The following is a 19,211-nucleotide window of genomic DNA, read 5'->3' as shown; positions in this document are numbered from 1 at the left end:
CAGATTGCTCTCCACAATGGTTGGATTAGTTCACAACTCCACCAACAATGTATCAGTGTCCCAGTTTTTCCATATCCTCTCCAAACATTAATCATTATCCTTTCCTGTCATCTTAGCCAATCTGAGAAGTGTGAGGTGGTAGCTCAGAGTTGTTTTAATTTGCATTTCTCTAATCAATTGTGATTTAGAGCATTTTTTCATATGACTATAGATGGCTTTAATTTCAACATGTGAAAATCGTCCATTCATATCCTTTGACCATTTATCAATTGGGGAATGTAAATTTGACATAGTTCTTTATATATTGTAGAAATAAGATTTTTATCAGAAAATCCAGTTGTAAATTTTTTCTCCCAGCTTTGTTCTTTCCTTTTAATCTTTCTGTTGGTTTGGTTTGTGCAAAATCTATTTAATTTAATGTAATCAAAATTGTCCATTTTTCCTTTTATAATGTTCTCTAGTGGTTCTTTGGTCATAAATCCCTCCCTTCTCCAAAGATCTGATAGGTAAATTATCCCTTGCTCTCCTAATTTGCTTAGGGTATCACGCTTTAGACCCAAATCATGTACCTATTTTGCCCTTATTTTGGTATGGGTGTGAGATGTAGGTCTATGCCATGTTTTTGCTACATCATTTTCCAGTTTTCCCAGCAATTTTGGTGAAATGGTGAGTTTTTATCCCCAAAGCTGGAGTTTGGGAGTTTGTTTATCAAATACTAGCTTTCTATAGCTGTTGATTATTGTGTCATGTGTTTCTCATTTATTCCACTGATCCATCACTCTGTTTCTTAATCAAATGGTTTTGATGACTGCTGCTTTATAAGAGAATTTTATCTCTGGCACTGCTGGGTCACCATCCTTTGTCATTTTTTTTTTCTCCCTTTGTAATCTGATGCATCAGTGTTGATTGTTTTACAAGATTTCTTAACAGGTATATTACTTGTTTGTCTTTCTTCTCATTCTGTTTTCCTGTTCCCTTCCCACGCTCCTACCTTCCTTCTCTGGCCAATTTGGTAAATATTACTCAGCTGTCTTTGTCATAAGAATTTAGGTTAAGGACAGAAATAGGTGGCCCAGTGCACAGAGTACTGGGCCTGGAGTCACTTCAAAGATCCGAGTTCAAATCCAGTCTCAGACATTTACTAGCTGTGTGACTTTGGGCAAGCCAGTTTACTCTTTTTGCCTCAGTTTCCTCATCTGTCAAATGAGCTGGAGAAGGAAAAGATTCTCCAGTATATTTGCCAAGACAAGGCTTGTGGGGAATTGAAGTGACTGAACGACTGAACGATAAATGGACATCTGAAGGCCCTTGGGAGATAGGCAGGTGTTGCCTTGTCTTAGCTAACTCAGTTTTCTCACTTCAGTGGTCCTGTGGGGAGAGTCAGCAGGCAATCTGCAGACCCGGCTTCTTCCTTTGGTTCCTCTCTGAGTCTCTCAGGTGTCCTCATTTGTAAAATGGGAGCGGAATGGCTGAGAGCACCTGCCTCCCTGGCTGTCTGGAGGCTCGCTGAGCACGTCCTTTCTTATCCTTCTTTTACAGGTGGAGAAACCAAAGCTGGGAAAGGGCAGTGAGGCTCAGGATGGGACCTTTAACTCAGGCTCCAGCCCCCAGGCCTCTTCCTTATGCTCTGTGTCCTCCTTGAAATAGGAATAGGGGGATTTTCTTACTGTGTAACCTCACTCTTCTAACAACTGAGGTCTTTCTTTGTCCTCCGGGGAGATGAAATATTAAACAGGAATTGCCCTTTGCCCTGGCCCTTCTCTGCTTTGGACTAATAATGCCTCTCCTCATTTTTGCCCCTTTTGAGCCTGTTGCCCGAATCCTTCAAGCGTGTTTGTTTTGTTTTGTTTGGACGGTTCCGATCTTCCTGCATCCTTCTCTGAGATCCTTAACCAGATAATTCACTTTGATGGCCAGCCTCCCTTGGCAGTGACTGATCTCTGGCAGGTTCTGACCTTCTCTTTTTCCTTGGCTCTGGATTCAAACATTCTGTGCCTTCCTGTCCTGTCTTTCAGAGTTATTCCCTTATTCTTTCACCATGTGCTCGCCACATTTATGTGGTACCAAGTGCACCTATTTTTAGCCCCGAAGGCCATGACTATTAATCAGGGATGTGCCATCTTTGAAAACGGAGCCTTTCTCACAGCTGGGAGACAGTGATAAACTTGAAATACTGATTTGCCAAGGACTGATCCTGAAGAAATTCATTGCTTCTTTAACCTTTGAAAGCATATTTATAAAGTGTATTCATGAATAATAGTAATAATAATTGTCTAATTTTTTCTTGGGAATTTTTGATGAAGTAATTAAGTGCATGTGCATGCATTGTATTTAAAGATGATCTTTCCCCTGCTCCGACAACACTTTCAATTCAAGCAGCATTTATTGTAATGATTATATTACTTTTGCTTATTAAGTACTCAGCTCATGCTGGTAGATTAGAAATGGAGCTTTGAGATGGAACAGTTTCTCCATTGGCCATCTAGGCCCTAGGGATTTTTAGGAAACCTTGGCCCAAGGACTTGGCCTAAAGGACTCCAGTCACTTCTGAGTATATTGACAAACCATGATGTGCTTAAATCGCAGAAGCAGAGTCATAAACACGGAAGTCCTTTTCACAACCAACTAGTGAGCTTCCCACTCTGAACTGAGGAACTAAAGTTGGCAGTGTAATAAAATCTTGAAATATTGCAATTTCTTCCTTCCTTCCTTCCTTCCTTCCTTCCTTTCTCCTTCCTTCCTTCCTTCCTTCCTTCCTTCCTTCTTTCCTTCCTTCCTTCCTTCCTTCCTTCCTTCCTTCCTTCCTTCCTTCCTTCCTTCCTTCCTTCCTTCCTTCCTTCCTTCCTTCCTTCCTTCCTTCCTTCCTTCCTTCCTTCTTTCCAATTGGGATTAAGTGACTTGCTCAGGATCACAGAAAGTATTAAATATCTGAGACTAGATTTGAACACAGGTCTTCCTGACTTCGGGCTGGGGATCAATCTTCTGTACCACCTAGCTGCCCCTGTAATGTCTTTTCTTAAAAGAGGGATGACATGACGTTCCATTTTGGGGGCCGGTAGGCCTTTTTTCCTTCTTTGTGTAGCTAACATGCTATTCCTGAAGCCAGAAAGATCTTGGATGGAATCCTTCCTTAATCATTGACTAGTTGTATGAGTGGGCAAGTCAGTGGATTCTGAGAATCTGTTCCACGGGGGTGATAATAACAGCAGGTACCTTAGAGGCTGTGAGGATCCAGAGATGATGCAGTATAGTTATTATGATTATTAAGTAACATTAGGTGGGATTGGAACAGAGCCTTCGACTTCCCACTGAAGGCTCTTGACTGGGGCCATTCAGCCATCATTTTTTGGGAGATTCTGGAGGTTTACTGATATATTTACTATATTTCTCCCCAATCTATTTCTTTCTTTTTTGTTTTAGAGCTGTTGTTTCTTGTAATAGCTTCATTTTTTCTTTATATAAACAAATTCATTGCTTTTGTCCAGGAGTTTCTTTTTTCTTTCTTTCTTTCTTTTTTTTTTTTTTTTGCTATAAATATTTTTGTACAAATAGGTCTTCCTCCCCCCACCTTTTTTTTGGTTGTCTTTGGGATATAAATCTAACAATGGTATTTCTGGATCAAGGGGTATGCACAGTGTTATAACCCTGTGGGTATAGTTGCAAATTGCCTTACAGAGTGGTTAATTTCTTCCATTTATTTGATTAATAGAGATGTTCTCCTTTTCCATAGTTGGCTGGTGTACATTATTCCTTCTTTCAGTTTTAAAAAATGGTTTTGTTTTTAGTCTCGAGAACATCGGTCTGATTAGTTTATTGTAGTATAGTATATTGTTTGGGGAATAGACCTAAAATCATTTTTTTTTGCCATGCCATTATTGTTTTCCCAACAGATGTTATTTAATAATGATTCTTCTCCCCAGTGTTTTTGAAACATGAATTTATCAACTTTTTTACATCCACTGGATTCTGTTTCTAGTTCGCTAGTTGTTCCATTGATTTGTTTCTCTGTTGTGCACCATCCCACCTTTTCCCTCCATCCCCACCCCCAGTATTAAACAATTTTAAAAAATCATTTGGATATGTGGGATGGCAAGTTCCCCTTAACTCGGCCTTTATCAGAGCTCTCATTTTCTGTCTGAATTTTCGTATGACTTTTATCTAATCCTGTGAAATAGCTTATTGGTATTTTGATTGGTATAGTGTCTGATGCATTGAATTTGATTGCCAAGAAAGCAAAGTGTTTGAACACAATTAAGTGTTGATGTGAACCTTGAGAACCAGCCCTGTGTGTTTTGCAGATCCTGGTGTTTCTATAATACCAGTGAAGAATCTGATCTCAACTGTGCAAGAAATAATGGCCAGATTAATGAATGAACCCTTGAGTACCTATGGTCCTGTTAATTGTTTGTCAGCATAAACAAGGCCTGCAGCCTTATTAGAAGGACACGGAAGAGAGTGGGTTGTGCTTGGGTCTTTGAAGGGCATTATAAGATTGATGAAGTTCAGACGCACTTAGGAAATTCATTTGTACTTGCAAAATGGGAACACTCTTTTGTTTACTGAAAGACAACTAAGATAATAAAGGTGAAACCTCAATGCCCGGTGGACAGTAGGCATCTGATAAACTTAGCTTGAATTAATTTGGATTTAATAATTATAAAATATTAGGTGTAAACAGAAGCTTCAGCAAGTTTCTGATCATTTTTCTTTCCTTTGCTCACTAGCCCGTTTATGCCGTCAGCTTTCAGCTGGGGAAGAGAGAGGCCATTGTCTGTCGTTATACAAGAAGGATACCCCTGGGGAGGTTTGGATTTGGATCCATTAAAATTGGGACCAGGCAGATGTTAATTTATTTTTAGTTCAAAATATAAAAAATTATAGCATTTCCTGGGTCATTTTATTTTGGTTTTTACCAGGGTGATGTTGTGCATGGAACACTGGCCTTGGAATCGGGAGACCTGCGTTTGAATCCTACCTTGAGCACCGCCTAGCTGGGTAGTCACTTTCTGCCTCAGTTTCCTCTTCTGTAAAGTGAGGATACTGTCGCACCTGTATCTCAGTCACATGGAGTGATGTACATGGCCCACTGCTCTCCAAGCCATGTTCTTTTTTTTCCTGAAGCAGGACATCCTGGGACAAACAGAAATGTTTTTCTCTTTTCCTACAAAGGGAGGACCTAGTGTTTGAGAGGCAGTGTTGCACAATAGTGAGAGCCCCTGGCTGGAGTCAGGAGATCATCTTTGACTCTGACCTCACTGCCCAGAGCCTCAGTTTCCTCATCCTGCTTCCAGCCTGGTCCTGCAAGCCCAGGAGCTAACCTTACGCCAGTGAGAGACAGTCGGATGGATACTTAGAAAACCTAGGAGGCTTCATGTGATCTTAGAGCTTTGGCCCAAATGCTTCACAGACTCAGAGTCTGTGACGTGTGCAAGGTAACCCCACCACCTAATGGTAGAATTGGGCCTGGAATGCGGTCGTCCACCTCAGTCCAGCCCTCTGCTGCTGTGTGGAAAGGTGAGGAAAGCGAATTCAGGGGCAAGCGAGAGCACCCTCTCCTCTGTGGTGTTTTCATTACCAGGAAGCTTTAGACGATCGTCTCATTGGATTCTGCACGGCAGACACCACAGCTGGAGTATTGTGTACAGTTCTGGCGAGCTTATTACATTTTTTTCCAGAAAATTAAATTTAATTTCTTCAATTAACAAGCATTTATGTCTTCTCCCTCCTGCTCTGGAAAAAAGGAAAAAAAAAGAAAATCCACATAACAAATCTGCCCCATCAAGCAAAACAAATTCCCTGACATTGAGAGAACATATATAGGGGGAGATTGTCTCAGGATTGGTCCAAGGACCGGGGAAAAGGAATCCTTGGCATTTTCACAGACTAGGCCTGCTCTCCATATGAGGAAGATAGCATTATTATTCTGTGCAGTTTTAGAGGGTAGAGCAAGATTCAGGTATTGGGGACACTTACCAGAATGCTTGCTGTACGTGGAGGACGGGGGTAGGGACTGGACCAGTGGGTATATGTTAATGGGGGCCAGATTCTGGCTCAGCATCAAGAAGGACTTTCTCACGGTTGGAGCTGGCCAATAGTAGAATGCATAGGGAGGTGATGAGTTCTCTGTTCCTAAAGGGTCTGCATCTTCCTTCTTCAGGATGTTGTAGCTCAGCACTTCTTAATTTTTTTTTTTTTTTTTTGTTGTGGCAGAATGATGAAACCTGTGACCTTTTTCTTAGAGTAGTTAAATGCATAAAGCAAAACAAAGAGGATCATTAAGGAAACCGGTTACACTGAAATACAGTTATCAAAATGAAAAATAAACATGGATGCAGATTAAGAATCCCTTTTGCCAAGGTCACTTCCTTGTGGAAGTTTTCTTGGGTGGATTACTTCCAAAGGCTCTTTCAGCATTTATAGGTCTGTGGAAGGTGACAAAGAAAGATGGCTTAGCAAGACTGTGGAGAGCTCCCTATGGTTGGTGACTTCTTGAGAAACAAGCATGGAGACCTGTATTTTCCAACTTTCTGATTTCCTGGGGACAGGTTTTAATTACTTTCTTTCTTGGTTAAATAAGTGACAGATTCCTATGTGCACAACAGCAGACTCAGTCTTCTGATTCAAATGGCTGACAGGTGGGGGTCAAGATAACTACCTTTTAAATGACTCCAGGAGGTACGTAGATGCAAAGCAAGCAATGAACCTCCTATTTTAAAGAAATATTACTAAAAAGTAATTGTCCTTGGATTGTTTGGGGTATGACCGCAAGTTAGAAGCTGTGGGTAGAGATTCTTGCCCTAAGGACATGTGTTCAGCCTCATCCTGTCGAAAGTTCCCAAGAAATCTTGAGCCCCAGATTCTATACTGGATTGATTCTTCTAATTTTTTTAAAACAAAATTTACTTGGAGATGGGGTTCTAGAGCTGTGATTTCATTGTATAAGGAATCGGCTCTCTTCATCAAAGCAGATGGGGCCCAGCTTCAACCTTAGAGAGATGCCCAGGGCACAGGTCCGTTCATTGATTTGCCAAGATCACAGCTCATCTTTGTCAAAGGGGCGGCTTGAATCTAGATCTTCTACACTCAGACCCGCTCTCTATCTGTTAAGCCAGTTGCTTTTTTATTCAATAGGAACAGGAAAAAAGGAATTTTCAATGACAGGTTTTTTTGAAAGTTCTCGTGGAGTGAAGATTTTGGTGAGTGGATATGGAAATACTCCTTTCCAGCATCTTGTGAGGAGAAGTACTGTCATTTTGGGGAATGGTGCTTTCTGTAAGGAGGGCTATGAGTCTCTAGAGTTACCCTAGAACTCAGAAGAACCTTAAAGATGGAAGGCCATTGACTTCTATGAGTAGGAAGCCAGTGCTTCTCCCCTTGCCCCATTGCATTTCTCTTCCTTTTAAAGAATAGTGAATGTCCCTCAATGTTCATGGGCAGCCTCTGTCCATCTCTCCTCGTTCTGGCTTCTGGGTCAAGCCAGCCAAATCAGATCTCTCCTTGACAAGGTGATCCTTCGGATGTTTGGAGCCTGGTACCAGACTGCTCCTCTTTTGGGCCGAATGAGCCTCATCCTTCCACTAATCCTCCCCTGGTGGGGTTTTCCATCCACTTCCCCAGCCCAGGCAGTGTCTGCTGGATGTGTTCCCCCTTGTGTGCCCCATGCTGGACGCTGCCCTTCGGGGAAGGCCTTGGCTGCCTCCTCTGGGCTGTTGCATTTCACTGCTGCAATGCATTTCAGGGCTTGTGAGTCCTCGAGCCAGGACATTTTTTCTTATGATCTGTTTGGTCACATATTAAACTTGTTGGCTTTTGTCAGGGTGATGATGTCAAAGGATTTTTCTCTCTTCCTGGTGAGAATGAGTTCTGACCCTGTCCTTGCCTAGTCCTTTCTCCCTTTGGAGTGTGGATGCATGTACCTTTCTTCAGGGTTATGGCCAGTAACTTAAAGATCTTGTTTTATGGCCATTTAATCGCTCTATGATTCTTTTCTGGATTCTCTCAAGGGTCCCCTTTGCCTCATAAAATATTTTATGTAAGACTTGGTTTTTTCCAGGAGAGAAGACAGAAACCAGGATCTTTTATTGGTGCTCAGGGCTAGACTGGGCCCTCCTCAGACTATCAGGATTAATGATGATGAGGTTGGGTGGGGACCTCACCCAGGGACACTTCTCTGCTTGTTGTCCCACTGCAGAACCCCCAAGTGGGGACCAAAGACGAGATGGCCCAAGAGGTGGTCTGTTGCCTTGATCCTGGGGCAGCCGTCTGCCAGGCTCAAGTGCCTGCGAGTTTTTTAGCTAAAAACACGATCCTTAAGACCAGCCAGCTCTGCAAAGGTTAGGTGGACTTTGAATCAGCTTCCCCATTGGGACCACCGCCAAGGCCAGGTACTCTTGTTGCCTTTTTCATCATCATGTGAAGATTCAGAATATTTTCTGGTGAAGCGCTTGGTTCAATGACTTTCACAGCCTTTTCTGCCAGTTGAATTTTAATCTAGGCAATACTTGATTCAGGCCTAGGTGAAAGCGTGCAGTCCCTGCTCCGATATGTTCTTATGGATTTGGACTTCAGGTTTCTGAACGTAAAGAAAGTGGAAGATGCCGAATCCATATTACTGGGTGACTCTGGGATAGTCACTTCACTTTGTTTGCCTCAATTTCCTCATCTATAAAATGAGCTGGAGAAGGAAATGGCCAACTATTCTAGTACATTTGTCAAAAAACTCCAAATGTGGTCAAAAGAATTGGACACAACGGAAAACAACTGAACAGCAAATATTTTAAAGAATTGTTGTAATGGTTCTTGGGGTAAACTTGGGCCCTTGCAATCCCTGCCATTAGATGTTGGTTACAGTTAAATCATGTGGGGGATGAAGGGCTGGAAGGGAGAGCTTTGTCTCTTGACTCTCTTTTTATTATTATTATTTTTTTTATTATTATTATTATAGAGCTCATGCTTATGTGGTTCATTGAATTTGTCAAGGACCTCTTGTACAACTGAAGTTGTAGTGTACCTCTTTTAAAGATGAGAAAATAGATTCCAAGAGATGACTTGTATCGTAGGGTATTTGGTGACCAGTTCCAGGGGCCTCTCAATTTCTGTGATGTCCCCTTCTCGTTTGAGAGATGCTGTGCTTGGTGAGTGCCCTCTAGTAGTGGTGGTCAAATGACCCTCACTACACGCCCCCTGTGCCAATCCTGGATCTTCTGTGGGTGGGCAGGGGAATCAGAGCATTTTATTTTTGTCTTTTTTTATAGAAATGAAAACTATTTCTCTTAAAATCTGCTAACGTTGGCTGACTTATTCTGGTCTCATATGTTTTCTTCCCAAGACTTGTTGTGTGTTTTGAGTTGTAGGCTCTCCCTTTATTCTAAGCTAAGGAAAAATAAGTGTCTGACTCTCCTGGAGATCATGTGAGGTGAACGGGGTAGGGGTCATTGACAGCATGTTCAGGATCCCCAAAGTACCTCCCACACATAGGTTATGACTTCCTTGAGGGATGTGATTTGTGGTGATGACTTTGCTCATCTATGCTCCAGGTGCAGAAATCAGGCAGTGATACTTTGCTCCCTTAAGGGGTTTGTGAGGGTCATTGAGGTTGTCCTTTCCAAAAGTCAGGTTTATTATCCAACTCAATATTTGTTAGAGGTATGTGTCCCTAGATGGTTTTCTTTGTGGATATTTGGGACCGATTACATCAGGCTTCAGAAAATGGTAGGGCCTCCAAAATGAGAAATTTGTGATCACCCAGGAGAGAGTAGATCAGCAATTCGTTTCCTTCTTCCCCATCCGATCTGTCGCCAAGTCTTGTTCATTCCCCATTCCCAAGGTTTCTCATATGTATGTGCTTCCCTAGACAGAAGTCTTGTCCCTTCTCCCTTGCTAAGGTTTTTTGCATGTACACCCTGTCTCCATGCACACAGCTTTGTCTCTCTTGATTAGTCTCCATTAGCTTTCCCGTTGCTCTCTCTTCTCATTGGCTTTCGTGCCTTCTCTAACTCACCCCACCCAGAGCTGCTAACATGTTATTTCTATAATCCAGTCCTGGCTCGGTCTCTTTTGCTTAAGAAGCTTTAGTGGCCTCCATTGCCCTTAGTTTGATAATATACTAACTCCATTATTTGGCATTAAAAACCCTTCCCAACCTGCCTTCATTTAATCCATCTTTCTATGTTTTTTTTTTTTCCTTCATGATTGACCATTTGGTTTTTCCTCCTTCTGGTCCTCCTGTATTCCTGGTCACTTAGCTCTGATTTTTCTCCTCTCTCTTTGGTCCCAGCAGCTGGACATCCTCAGCCTCCTGCGCTTAGGGTTCTTGGGGTCAGCTGCCTGGATGCTGCCATGCGGAACCTTGAGGAGGAGTGGCCCAGTCAGCGAGGTTTCCCCCTTTCCTCTCCCGGACCCTGAAATCACTTCTCTTTCCCTTTCATTTCCATCTGTGTCTGGACAGAGTCATTTGTTGGTTGCTTGGGAGAGATCCGGATTGAGGTGCTGCTGTGGGGAGGTGTTCTGGGTCCTCCCCCCTACCTGGGCCCTCAGTTCTGAGTCTGGACTTTGTGCTCACGGTGCCCAGTACCTGGAATGGACAGCGGGAAGGGCGAGGAGAGTGAGTGGGAGCTCCCGATGTGGATGTCCTTCTGTTAATTTGTGAGGCTTTTCTGTTATCTTGTGGCTTCAGCTGCAGTGAGTTTATATCTGGTATGTAATTTTTTTTTTCTTCTGAGGTTGTTAAGAGTTGCTGGAAAAGAGCTTCTACCTTGTCAGTCTCCTATGTTCTCCTATGTCTTTTTTTAAGTTTGCTGCTGCCCTTGCCCCTTTTTCATTAGCATCCCTTTTACTGGTCCCCCCTCACCATGGGAACCTTCCCTTGTAACGAAGAAGGCCACCTGAACAGCACAGATCCGTCCGCCCCTGTAGTCATTCCTTGGCTTCAAGGTGGGGGAAGCATGTTCCTTCTCACTCCATCCTCTGAAGTCATGGAGGATCTGTATTGATCAGGGCTCGGGGATTACCGTAAAATGATTGGTTCACGTTTGTAGTTTCCACCATTCACACAAGTCTTTCCACGTTTCTCTGAATTTTTATTGTGGTTCTTAGGGCATAATACTCCTCACACTTATATGCCACATTTGGTTCCTCTGTCAGTGGTCAACGTCTTTGGTTGTACTTCTTTCCTTCTATAAAAAGTGCTGCTCTAAATGTTTTGGTTTATTCTTGTTCTTTTCTTCTTCCTCTGACCCCCTAGGACCTAGATCTAGTTGTGCTATTACCGAATCAGAGGGTATGTACAATTGAGCAGCTTTCCTAGTGTAATTCAGAACTGTTTTCCAGAATGGTTGGGTGATTCTACAACTCTGACAAATTGGGAGTTTAATGTACCTGTTTCCCTCCAGACCCTCCAGCGTTTTCACTTTCATCTCATGTTGATTTTTGCCTTTCTGATGGGCATGATGGGAATTCTCAGTGTTCCCTTAATTGACATTTTTCTTAGTGTTCTGGAGCATTCTTTCATGTAGTTGTTGATCATTTACATTTCTTCTTTTGAAAACGACTTGTTGGTCTCCTTTGAACACCGGTGGCTCAGGGGGTGGTTCTTTGATCTTTGCATCGCTGCCCCATGCAGACCCCTCCCAGAGATCTGCTGCGAGGGTTGTGGGGTTGCCTCCCATCTGATAGCTACTCTCCCTCTTAACTGCTTGATTTTGTTTTTTGAAAAGATTATAAGCTTTGTTTCATCCAAGTTATTTATTTTATCTTTGATGGTCACCTCTTTCTTGGGATGTGTTCAAGCCCTCTGCAGGGGGATTTCAAGTTACTCCCTTTTAGGTCTTCTCCTCTTCTGGCCATTCCCCATACACTTTCCTGCCTCCTTGCTTTGCTGAGGCTGTACTCCATGCCTGGAGTGCAGTCCCTTCATTGCTCCTTGGAATCCCCAGCTCCTTTCAGGGGCTTAATTTCAGGGGTTAACTTTCTCCCAGAGCTATAATATGATGTGACCTCAGTTGTGGAAGAAGCCCAGATGGGCCCTGGAACTGCCATTTCTGCCAAGGCCATGGTGCACTAGAACGCCAATGTCCTTGGTGAACTCAAGTCCCATCTTTTAATCGAGGTTCCTTTCAGGAAGCCCCAGTTCTTGCTAAATCACTAAGTAAATAAATGTATTTATCTGTGTATGTGTTATTTCTCTCTGGTAAAGTGTAAGCTTCTTCAGGGCAGAGATTGTTTCATTCTTAATCTATGTATCAGCACTATTTAGCATGGCGTGTGATGGGTGCTTAATAGAGACTTATGGAATGGCATGGGATTCACCCAGGAATAATCAAGTGGATGCGATGGGAGGATGAATGGGTTTGGCGTGAGAATCTTTGGATTTGATTCCTTGGTCTGCCCCTTCCTTACTCCCGGTACCTCCTAACCTTCCGGCCTCCAGTTCCCTTTTCTACAAAATGGGAGGAGGGGACAAAGTTTTTGGACCATGGAGATCTTTCCAACCCTTGCTCCTTGATAGGAAGAATACCTTGTGTTCACACTTGGCTCCCTGGGTTAGCCCATGGATTTTTCCTTATTTTGGAAAGGCTCTTTGTGTAGATAATAGGGGACTAGGATTCTAGGCCTAGCACTAAATGGGGAATAGATTGGATGCTTTCTAGGAAAGTTGTACAATGCTTTCAGGGATCCCAAGCTCATCTCTGCCTTACTGGTAAGTTTTTTTTGTTTTTTTTTTTGATCCCAGTATTTTTCCAGTGGCACCTTTTGGATTGAAATCGTGGAAACATCAGAACCTCATAGAAACCCCAATGACTACCCTAATGGCAGTAGGAAGAAAAGTGTGGAAAGATGGCCGGTGTTCTGAGACAGCAGCAGGGGGTTTTGAGCAAGAAGCAGACTGAAAAAGCTTGTGGCAATAAGAGAGTTCCCCCTGTATCTTGATCGAGTGTGTCCCGGTCATTTTAGCAGTTTCTTTAGGATCTAGCTCAGAAATGTTCTAGATATAGGAGAAAAGAGGCTCTTTGTGGATTTAAAGAGTCCAGGTCACTTGAGCCCTAGAGAGAGCCTTGAAACTGTGGCCTCCAGCCTGGTTTGGACCTCACTCTTGCCTTCCCCATACATGGTGATCACAGCTCCTCTCCTTCCAGTTCACATTTCAGGATGTATAGGTGGACATGGATGGGGAAGGGTCTAAGTCTTTTTCAAAGTGCCTGAGAGCATTCAGTTATCTCTGTAGGCACGGGAACCTTCCTGACAAGCAAGAAGCTGGGATTTGCCATATTGCATTTCCCATTTTTTTTTTTTAAATGTCATGGCTGACCTTCTCTTTGAGGGTTTAAAAATATGTATTCTGAAAAAGCAGATGTTTCTTGATGTCCTTGCCTTCCTCTCCCTCCCTTCAAATGCTTTAGATGATGAATTACTGGACCTACAAGGCTCCCTAGAAAAGTGAGCACCTCCCCCTAAAATTACAAGGGTTTCTCTCCCATTGTTCTGTTAACTTTCTCCCAGAGCTATAATATGATGTGACCTCAGAGCTGTGGGCGAAGCTCAGATGGGTCCTGGAACTGCCATTTCTGCCAAGGCCACGGAGCACTACAACCCCAATGTCCTGGTGCTCCTCGCCCCTGACTCCTTGGCGAGGGAGCTGGTGGTGGAATAGGAAAACAACATCAGACTTTTGCTTGATATGTTCCTGATTTTTTTCTTCCCTTCTTCTCTTTTCTTCTTTTTTTACTTAAGAAAATTCTTTGTTATAAGAAATGATTCTTTGAAAGAGAGGAAAGGGACGACAACAGGGAAAAATCTAGATAAAAAAGAATCAATAAAAATCTATTAAATTTAAAAAAAAAAGAAAAGAAAGGCATTTTGTCAAATTCTGGTCAGGCCTTGGGAAGGGTATTGACATTTCTGCAATTAAAATGTTTGATTGTCATTTAGTTCCTATTTGCTTTGAAGGGAGGAGAGGCACGTCATTTCTTGGCCATATTTCTTCGTAGAAGTTTCCTCCTTTGCTCAGAGTAATATTGACTGCTCCAGAATGAAACGGACACCTCACAACCTCATTTCTGCTTACCCTGTCCCTCAAATTTCTTTTCCTCCCTTTTTTCCTCCTTCTTCCTTCCCTTTCTCCTCCCTCCTTCCCTTTCTCTTCCCTTTCTCCTTCCTTCCTTCCTTCCTTCCTTCCTTCCTTCCTTCCTTCCTTCCTTCCTTCCTTCCTTCCTTCCTTCCTTCCTTGTTTCCTTGTTTCCTTCCTTCTTTCATCAAAATGTTTATATTTTATAAGGGAAATCAACAATTTATCCTATGAGCTGGCCCAGAAAATGTTTCCTGGTCAGACTTAGAAGTGTTTATTTCACCATGAAAAATTCAGAAACATTAAAAAAAACCGTCCTGTGACATTTGTAGAGCTTGGTACAGTGGTCAGAGGCCAGGGACCAGGGGCACAGGCAATGTTTGACTCTGGGATTTATGTTGCTTTTGGAAGAAGTGAACCAGAGGCCTTTGTTTTTGTTAATGGTCAAGGTTTTCAAAGACAAGTATTGATGCCTTTAGTCAATTTGCACATGATTTGTAGTGGAAACACATGATTGCATTGAAGATCTACTTCAAAGGCTCTAAGTCACCCCAAGGTGAAGGCTGGCTCATGATATGACATCCTCTTCTTGCTTCGGCCTTTTGCTTTCAAATCTGTAAATTAAATAAAAAATCCCAAAGCATTAAAAAAAAATATTAGAATAGCAGATAAATGGAGCTGCTTGGTTTCTACCAAACACTTGAACGCCGTGGAGGAGATGAGAGCAAATGATTGATGTTTTGTTTCTAAGTTTCTTCAAATCCATCTGGAAATGCGTGGTTAAAAACCGTATTAAACAGCAGCAAAATTCTTCATTAACTTTGCACTTTGACTATATTTAGTAATTTGAAACATCAACTTTTATTGCAAATAGGACTTAATAGTGTGAGGCTACTCTACTCATTTCACAACCCTGGCTCCCCATCTCCTGTGCATTTTCACTTCCTCTGCTTTCCTGAGGGAGTCACTCAAAAAAATGCCTAGAAGATGAGGCAGGAAACAAACTCTGAATTTCATTCTTTTTTCTCTTGATGAGTCTGAACTGATGTAGTTTTTACAGAAGAATGGTTTGCAGGGTGTTCCTCTCTGGACTCAAGACTTTGGTCTTGAGTTTGATCTTGACTTGACAACTTTATTTATTTATATATTTTTATTTAAAATAAATTTTACCCAATGGCATCTTCTATTTTTGCACTGAGCACTTTTACAGGTGCATCTCCTTCTTCCTTGTTGCTTCCCAGAATGTTGTCCCTTATAGCAAAGATACAGGTTGATGGAAGGAGGAGGGGAAAGCCAAGAAGGAAAACCACATGTTTGCAAGTGTGACATTAACTGTTGAATTCCCCTTCCACACTTGCTGCTTCCATCCCTCTGGGGTCAGGCATGGGTGCTGTAATTTCCTGGCCTTCCATTTGGATTCTTTTCCAGTTGTCACTGTCAGGTGCTGAGGGCGTGGTCATAGCGTGGTCATAGTTCTGGTCATTCTCGTTGTACATTAGTTGATGTGGATCTTAACTTCTCAGTGTCAACTCTTAGTTTTTTTTTTTTTTTTTTTTTAATTAAGGCTTTTTATTTTCAAAACATGCACAGATAATTTTTTCAATATTAACCCTTGCCAAACTTTGTGTTCCAATTTTCTCCCCTTTTTCCCACCCTCTCCCCCAGATAGCAAGTAATCCAATATATGTTAAACATGATAAAATCTATGTTAAATTCAATATATGTATACATATTTTTTGTATTTTGCTGTACAAGAAAAATCAAACCAAAAAGGAAAAAAATGAGAAAGAAAATAAAATGCAAGTAAACAGTAACAGAGAGAATGAAAATGCTATGCTGTGAACCACATTTAGTCCCCACAGGCCTCTCTCTGGATGCAGCTGGCTCTCTCCATCACAGGATCATTGGAACTGGTCTGAATCATCTCACTGTGGAAGAGCCACTTCCATCAGAATTGATTATCTTATAATCCTTCTGTTGCCTTTTACAACGATCTCCTGATTCTGCTCATTTCACTTAGCATCAGTTCATGTAAGTCTCTCCAGGCTTCTCTGAAAACATCCTGCTGGTCATTTCTAATAGAATAATAGTATTCCCTAACATTCATATTCCATAACTTATTCAGCCATTCTACAACTGATGGGCATCCACTCAGTTTCCAGTTCCTTGTCACTACAAAAAGAGCTGCCACAAATATTTTTTCACATACAGATCCCTTTCCCTTCTTTAGTATCTCTTTGGGATACAAGCTCAGTAGAGACACTGCTGGATCAAAGGGGATGCAGTTTGATAGTGCATTGGGCATAGTTACAAACTACTCTCCAGAATGGCTGGATATATTCACAATTCCACCAACAATGCATCAGTGTCCCAGTTTTTCCGCATCCCCTCCAACATTCATCATTGTCTTTTCCTGACATTTTAACCAATCTGACAGGTATGTAGTGGTATCTCACAGTTGTCTTAATTTGCATTTCTCTGATCAATAGTGATTTAGAGCACCATTTCATATGACTAGAAATGATTTTAATTTCTTCCTCTGAAAATTGTCTGTTCATATCCTTTGACCATTTATTATTTGGAGAATAGTTTGAATTCTTATAAATTTGAGTTAGTTCTGTATTTATTTTAGAAATGAGGCCTTTATTAGAACCTTTGAATGTAAAAATGTTTTCCCAGTTTGTTGCTTCCCTTCTGATCTGTCTGCTTTAGTTTTGTTTGTACAAAAACTTTTAAACTCAATATAATCAACATGACCTATTTTGTGACCAGTTATGATTTCTAGTTCTTCTTTGGCCACAAATTCCTTCTTCTCCACAGATCTGAGAGAGAAACTATCCTATGTTTTTCTAGTTGCTTATAATATCACTGTGTCTAAATCATGAACCCATTCTGACCTTATCTTGGTATAGGGTGTTAGCTGTGGGTCAGTGCTTTGTTTTTGCCCAGTGTCATCTTTTAGAGCATGTTTGGTGGTCTTGATGAGCTGCCTTTTGTCCCAGCCCATGGGTGCCTGCCTTGTGGCTTCTGAGGGTCTAGTCCTCGTGGTGTGTTTTCCTGTCTTCCTAACCCCACTTTGCTGTGGTGATGTGGTTGGGACCCCCAGAGTCCCTCCAGCTCTCCCCTCCTGCTCTCTTCCCATGATTGAGCATAAGCCCCAGGACTTTTCTTGGCTTTGGTGAAGTGTGTGAAAGACATAGAAAACATGTGGTAAAGGTATAAATAAATGCTTTTTCTTTCTTTCTTTTGTTCATTCATTCATCCAGACTGACGTCCATTTTACATTTCAAGAAGCCAAAGGCCAGAGATAGTAATTTCCTCCAGGGTCAAATAGGCAGGACTGGCACCCTGGCACTTTTCCCCCTGTACCACTCATAGTGAGACCCCTGGGGCCGAGGGCCCGGGCCTGGAGTCACTTCCTAGCACAGGGCCACTGTCATTCCCAAGATGGTTGGCCCGGCTCTCAGCTCGGGCGAGAGGCACCTGGCACCCTGGCGCTCCAGCCCCTGTGCCAGCTGCCACTCTTTCCCTCCTGGGCTGGATGAGTTCCCGGCTTCTCTGACCTTCAGTGTGAGGTGACCTTTTGTTCTTCATCTCCTAGGATGGGATGGAGATCAAATGAGAGATGAGAGGGATGAAAGGGTCCCTCCGGCAGCATCGCCATCCTACAGACCTTTTAGAAGGAGGCAAGTGATCCGTCATGGCAGAGGGCTTGTCAGGGATCGGCCTTCCTGCCTCGGGGCTCAGGATTTTCCAGTGGCATTTTAAAGAGCTGGGATAATAACTTAATTAATTGTCCCAGTTGTATGTGGGAATGGCGCTCTTCAGAAAGTGAGAGCTTTTCACTCGGGCAGCTGACGGCACAGCATGCAGAGTCTTGGGCCTGGAGTCAGGAAGACCCGAATGCAGATCGGCCTCAAACAAATCCGTTAACTTCTGCCTCAGTTTCCTCATCTAGAAATCTATAAAATATGTAAATATCTATGCAATAGTAGCATCCGTAACCCCTGCGAAAATGTTTCTAAAGCACTTTGTAAACTTTAAAGTCGATATAAACGCCAGCTTTTATTAACTATTTAGTAATGACAGTTGTTAATTATTCTTCGTGATAATGTTGTTCAGCAAATGTCTATTAAACACCTCTGATGGGCCAGGCTCTGGCTTGCTGCTGGAGATCTGAGGGTGCAGTCCTTGCTCCCGGTGCTCCCGGTTTACACACAGGGACAGGACGTGTGGACAAGGCTTCACAAAGTAGAATGAGACCAGGGCAAAGGGGCGCGCCTTCCGTCTGTGCGGGTCGGACCAGGTGGCTGCAGTGCCTCCAGCTCTGATTCTTGGTTTCTGGATGAAGCGGCAAGAAGCCATCAGCTGCCTAAATGACAAGCAGCTTCAGCCCTACTGCCCGTGTCACTGCTCTGGCCTCAGTTTCCCTGCCTGTAAAATGAGGGGGTCAAGCTAGGTGATTTGCTCCAAATGCTGAGAAACCTCCAAAGAATGCAGAAGCAGTATTTGAGGAAGAGAGAAGTCCCTTCTTCAGGTGGAGGGTGAGGGAGGCTGTGTGGAGGGGGTTCCTGGGGAGGGTTTCAAGAGGAGGAAGAGTGGGTGGAGCATATTTGGGGGGAGCAGGATTGGTCTTCTCGGCTGTGAGCTGGGGATAAGCCCAACAGCCGTAGCCCTCCCTTCCCCCAGAGACTTCTGAAACTATCCTCGTGATCTTTCCCTTCTTTCCCACTTCTCCATTTGTCCAGGACGGCCCACGCTCTGTTTGCCTCTCTCCCCCGCCATGTCCAGTCCCTTGGTGGTCCTGTTCGGCCTCTGTGATGCCTGCTCTCCCCTCACACCTGGGCTCCAGTGTCTCCGTCCCGCAGGGCATCCTACGCCCAGCCCAGCCGAGCTCCCTGAGCCCAGCTCTGCCCCAGACCCTCTGCCCCCTTCAGTTAATGGCTGGAGTCCCTCTTCTGTCCGGCCTGTTTGGCTTTCAAGCCCTTCATGATCTGTCCCCACTTCCTTCCTCTTGGACCTAGGGATCATGGCCTCCTTGCCTTGCTCCACAAGCCGGGCCATCTCTTGACTTGGGCATTTTTATTGGCTGTCCGCTAGGCCCAGAATATGTGTCCTCCCGCCCCATCTCTCCCTCCTGGCTTCCTTT

General features: G+C 43.1%; 1 protein-coding gene across 1 annotated transcript in view; it reads left to right on the top strand.

Annotated features, from left to right (window-relative positions):
• The window catches only part of LOC127558739 (S-adenosyl-L-methionine-dependent tRNA 4-demethylwyosine synthase TYW1-like), a 214,641-nt gene that overhangs the window by 25,327 nt on the left and 170,103 nt on the right, over positions 1–19,211 (top strand). The window lies entirely within an intron of this gene.

Source organism: Antechinus flavipes, chromosome 4 (assembly GCF_016432865.1).
Source record: "Antechinus flavipes isolate AdamAnt ecotype Samford, QLD, Australia chromosome 4, AdamAnt_v2, whole genome shotgun sequence".
Lineage (NCBI taxonomy): Eukaryota > Metazoa > Chordata > Mammalia > Dasyuromorphia > Dasyuridae > Antechinus > Antechinus flavipes.
This window is presented reverse-complemented; position numbering and strand designations above follow the sequence as displayed.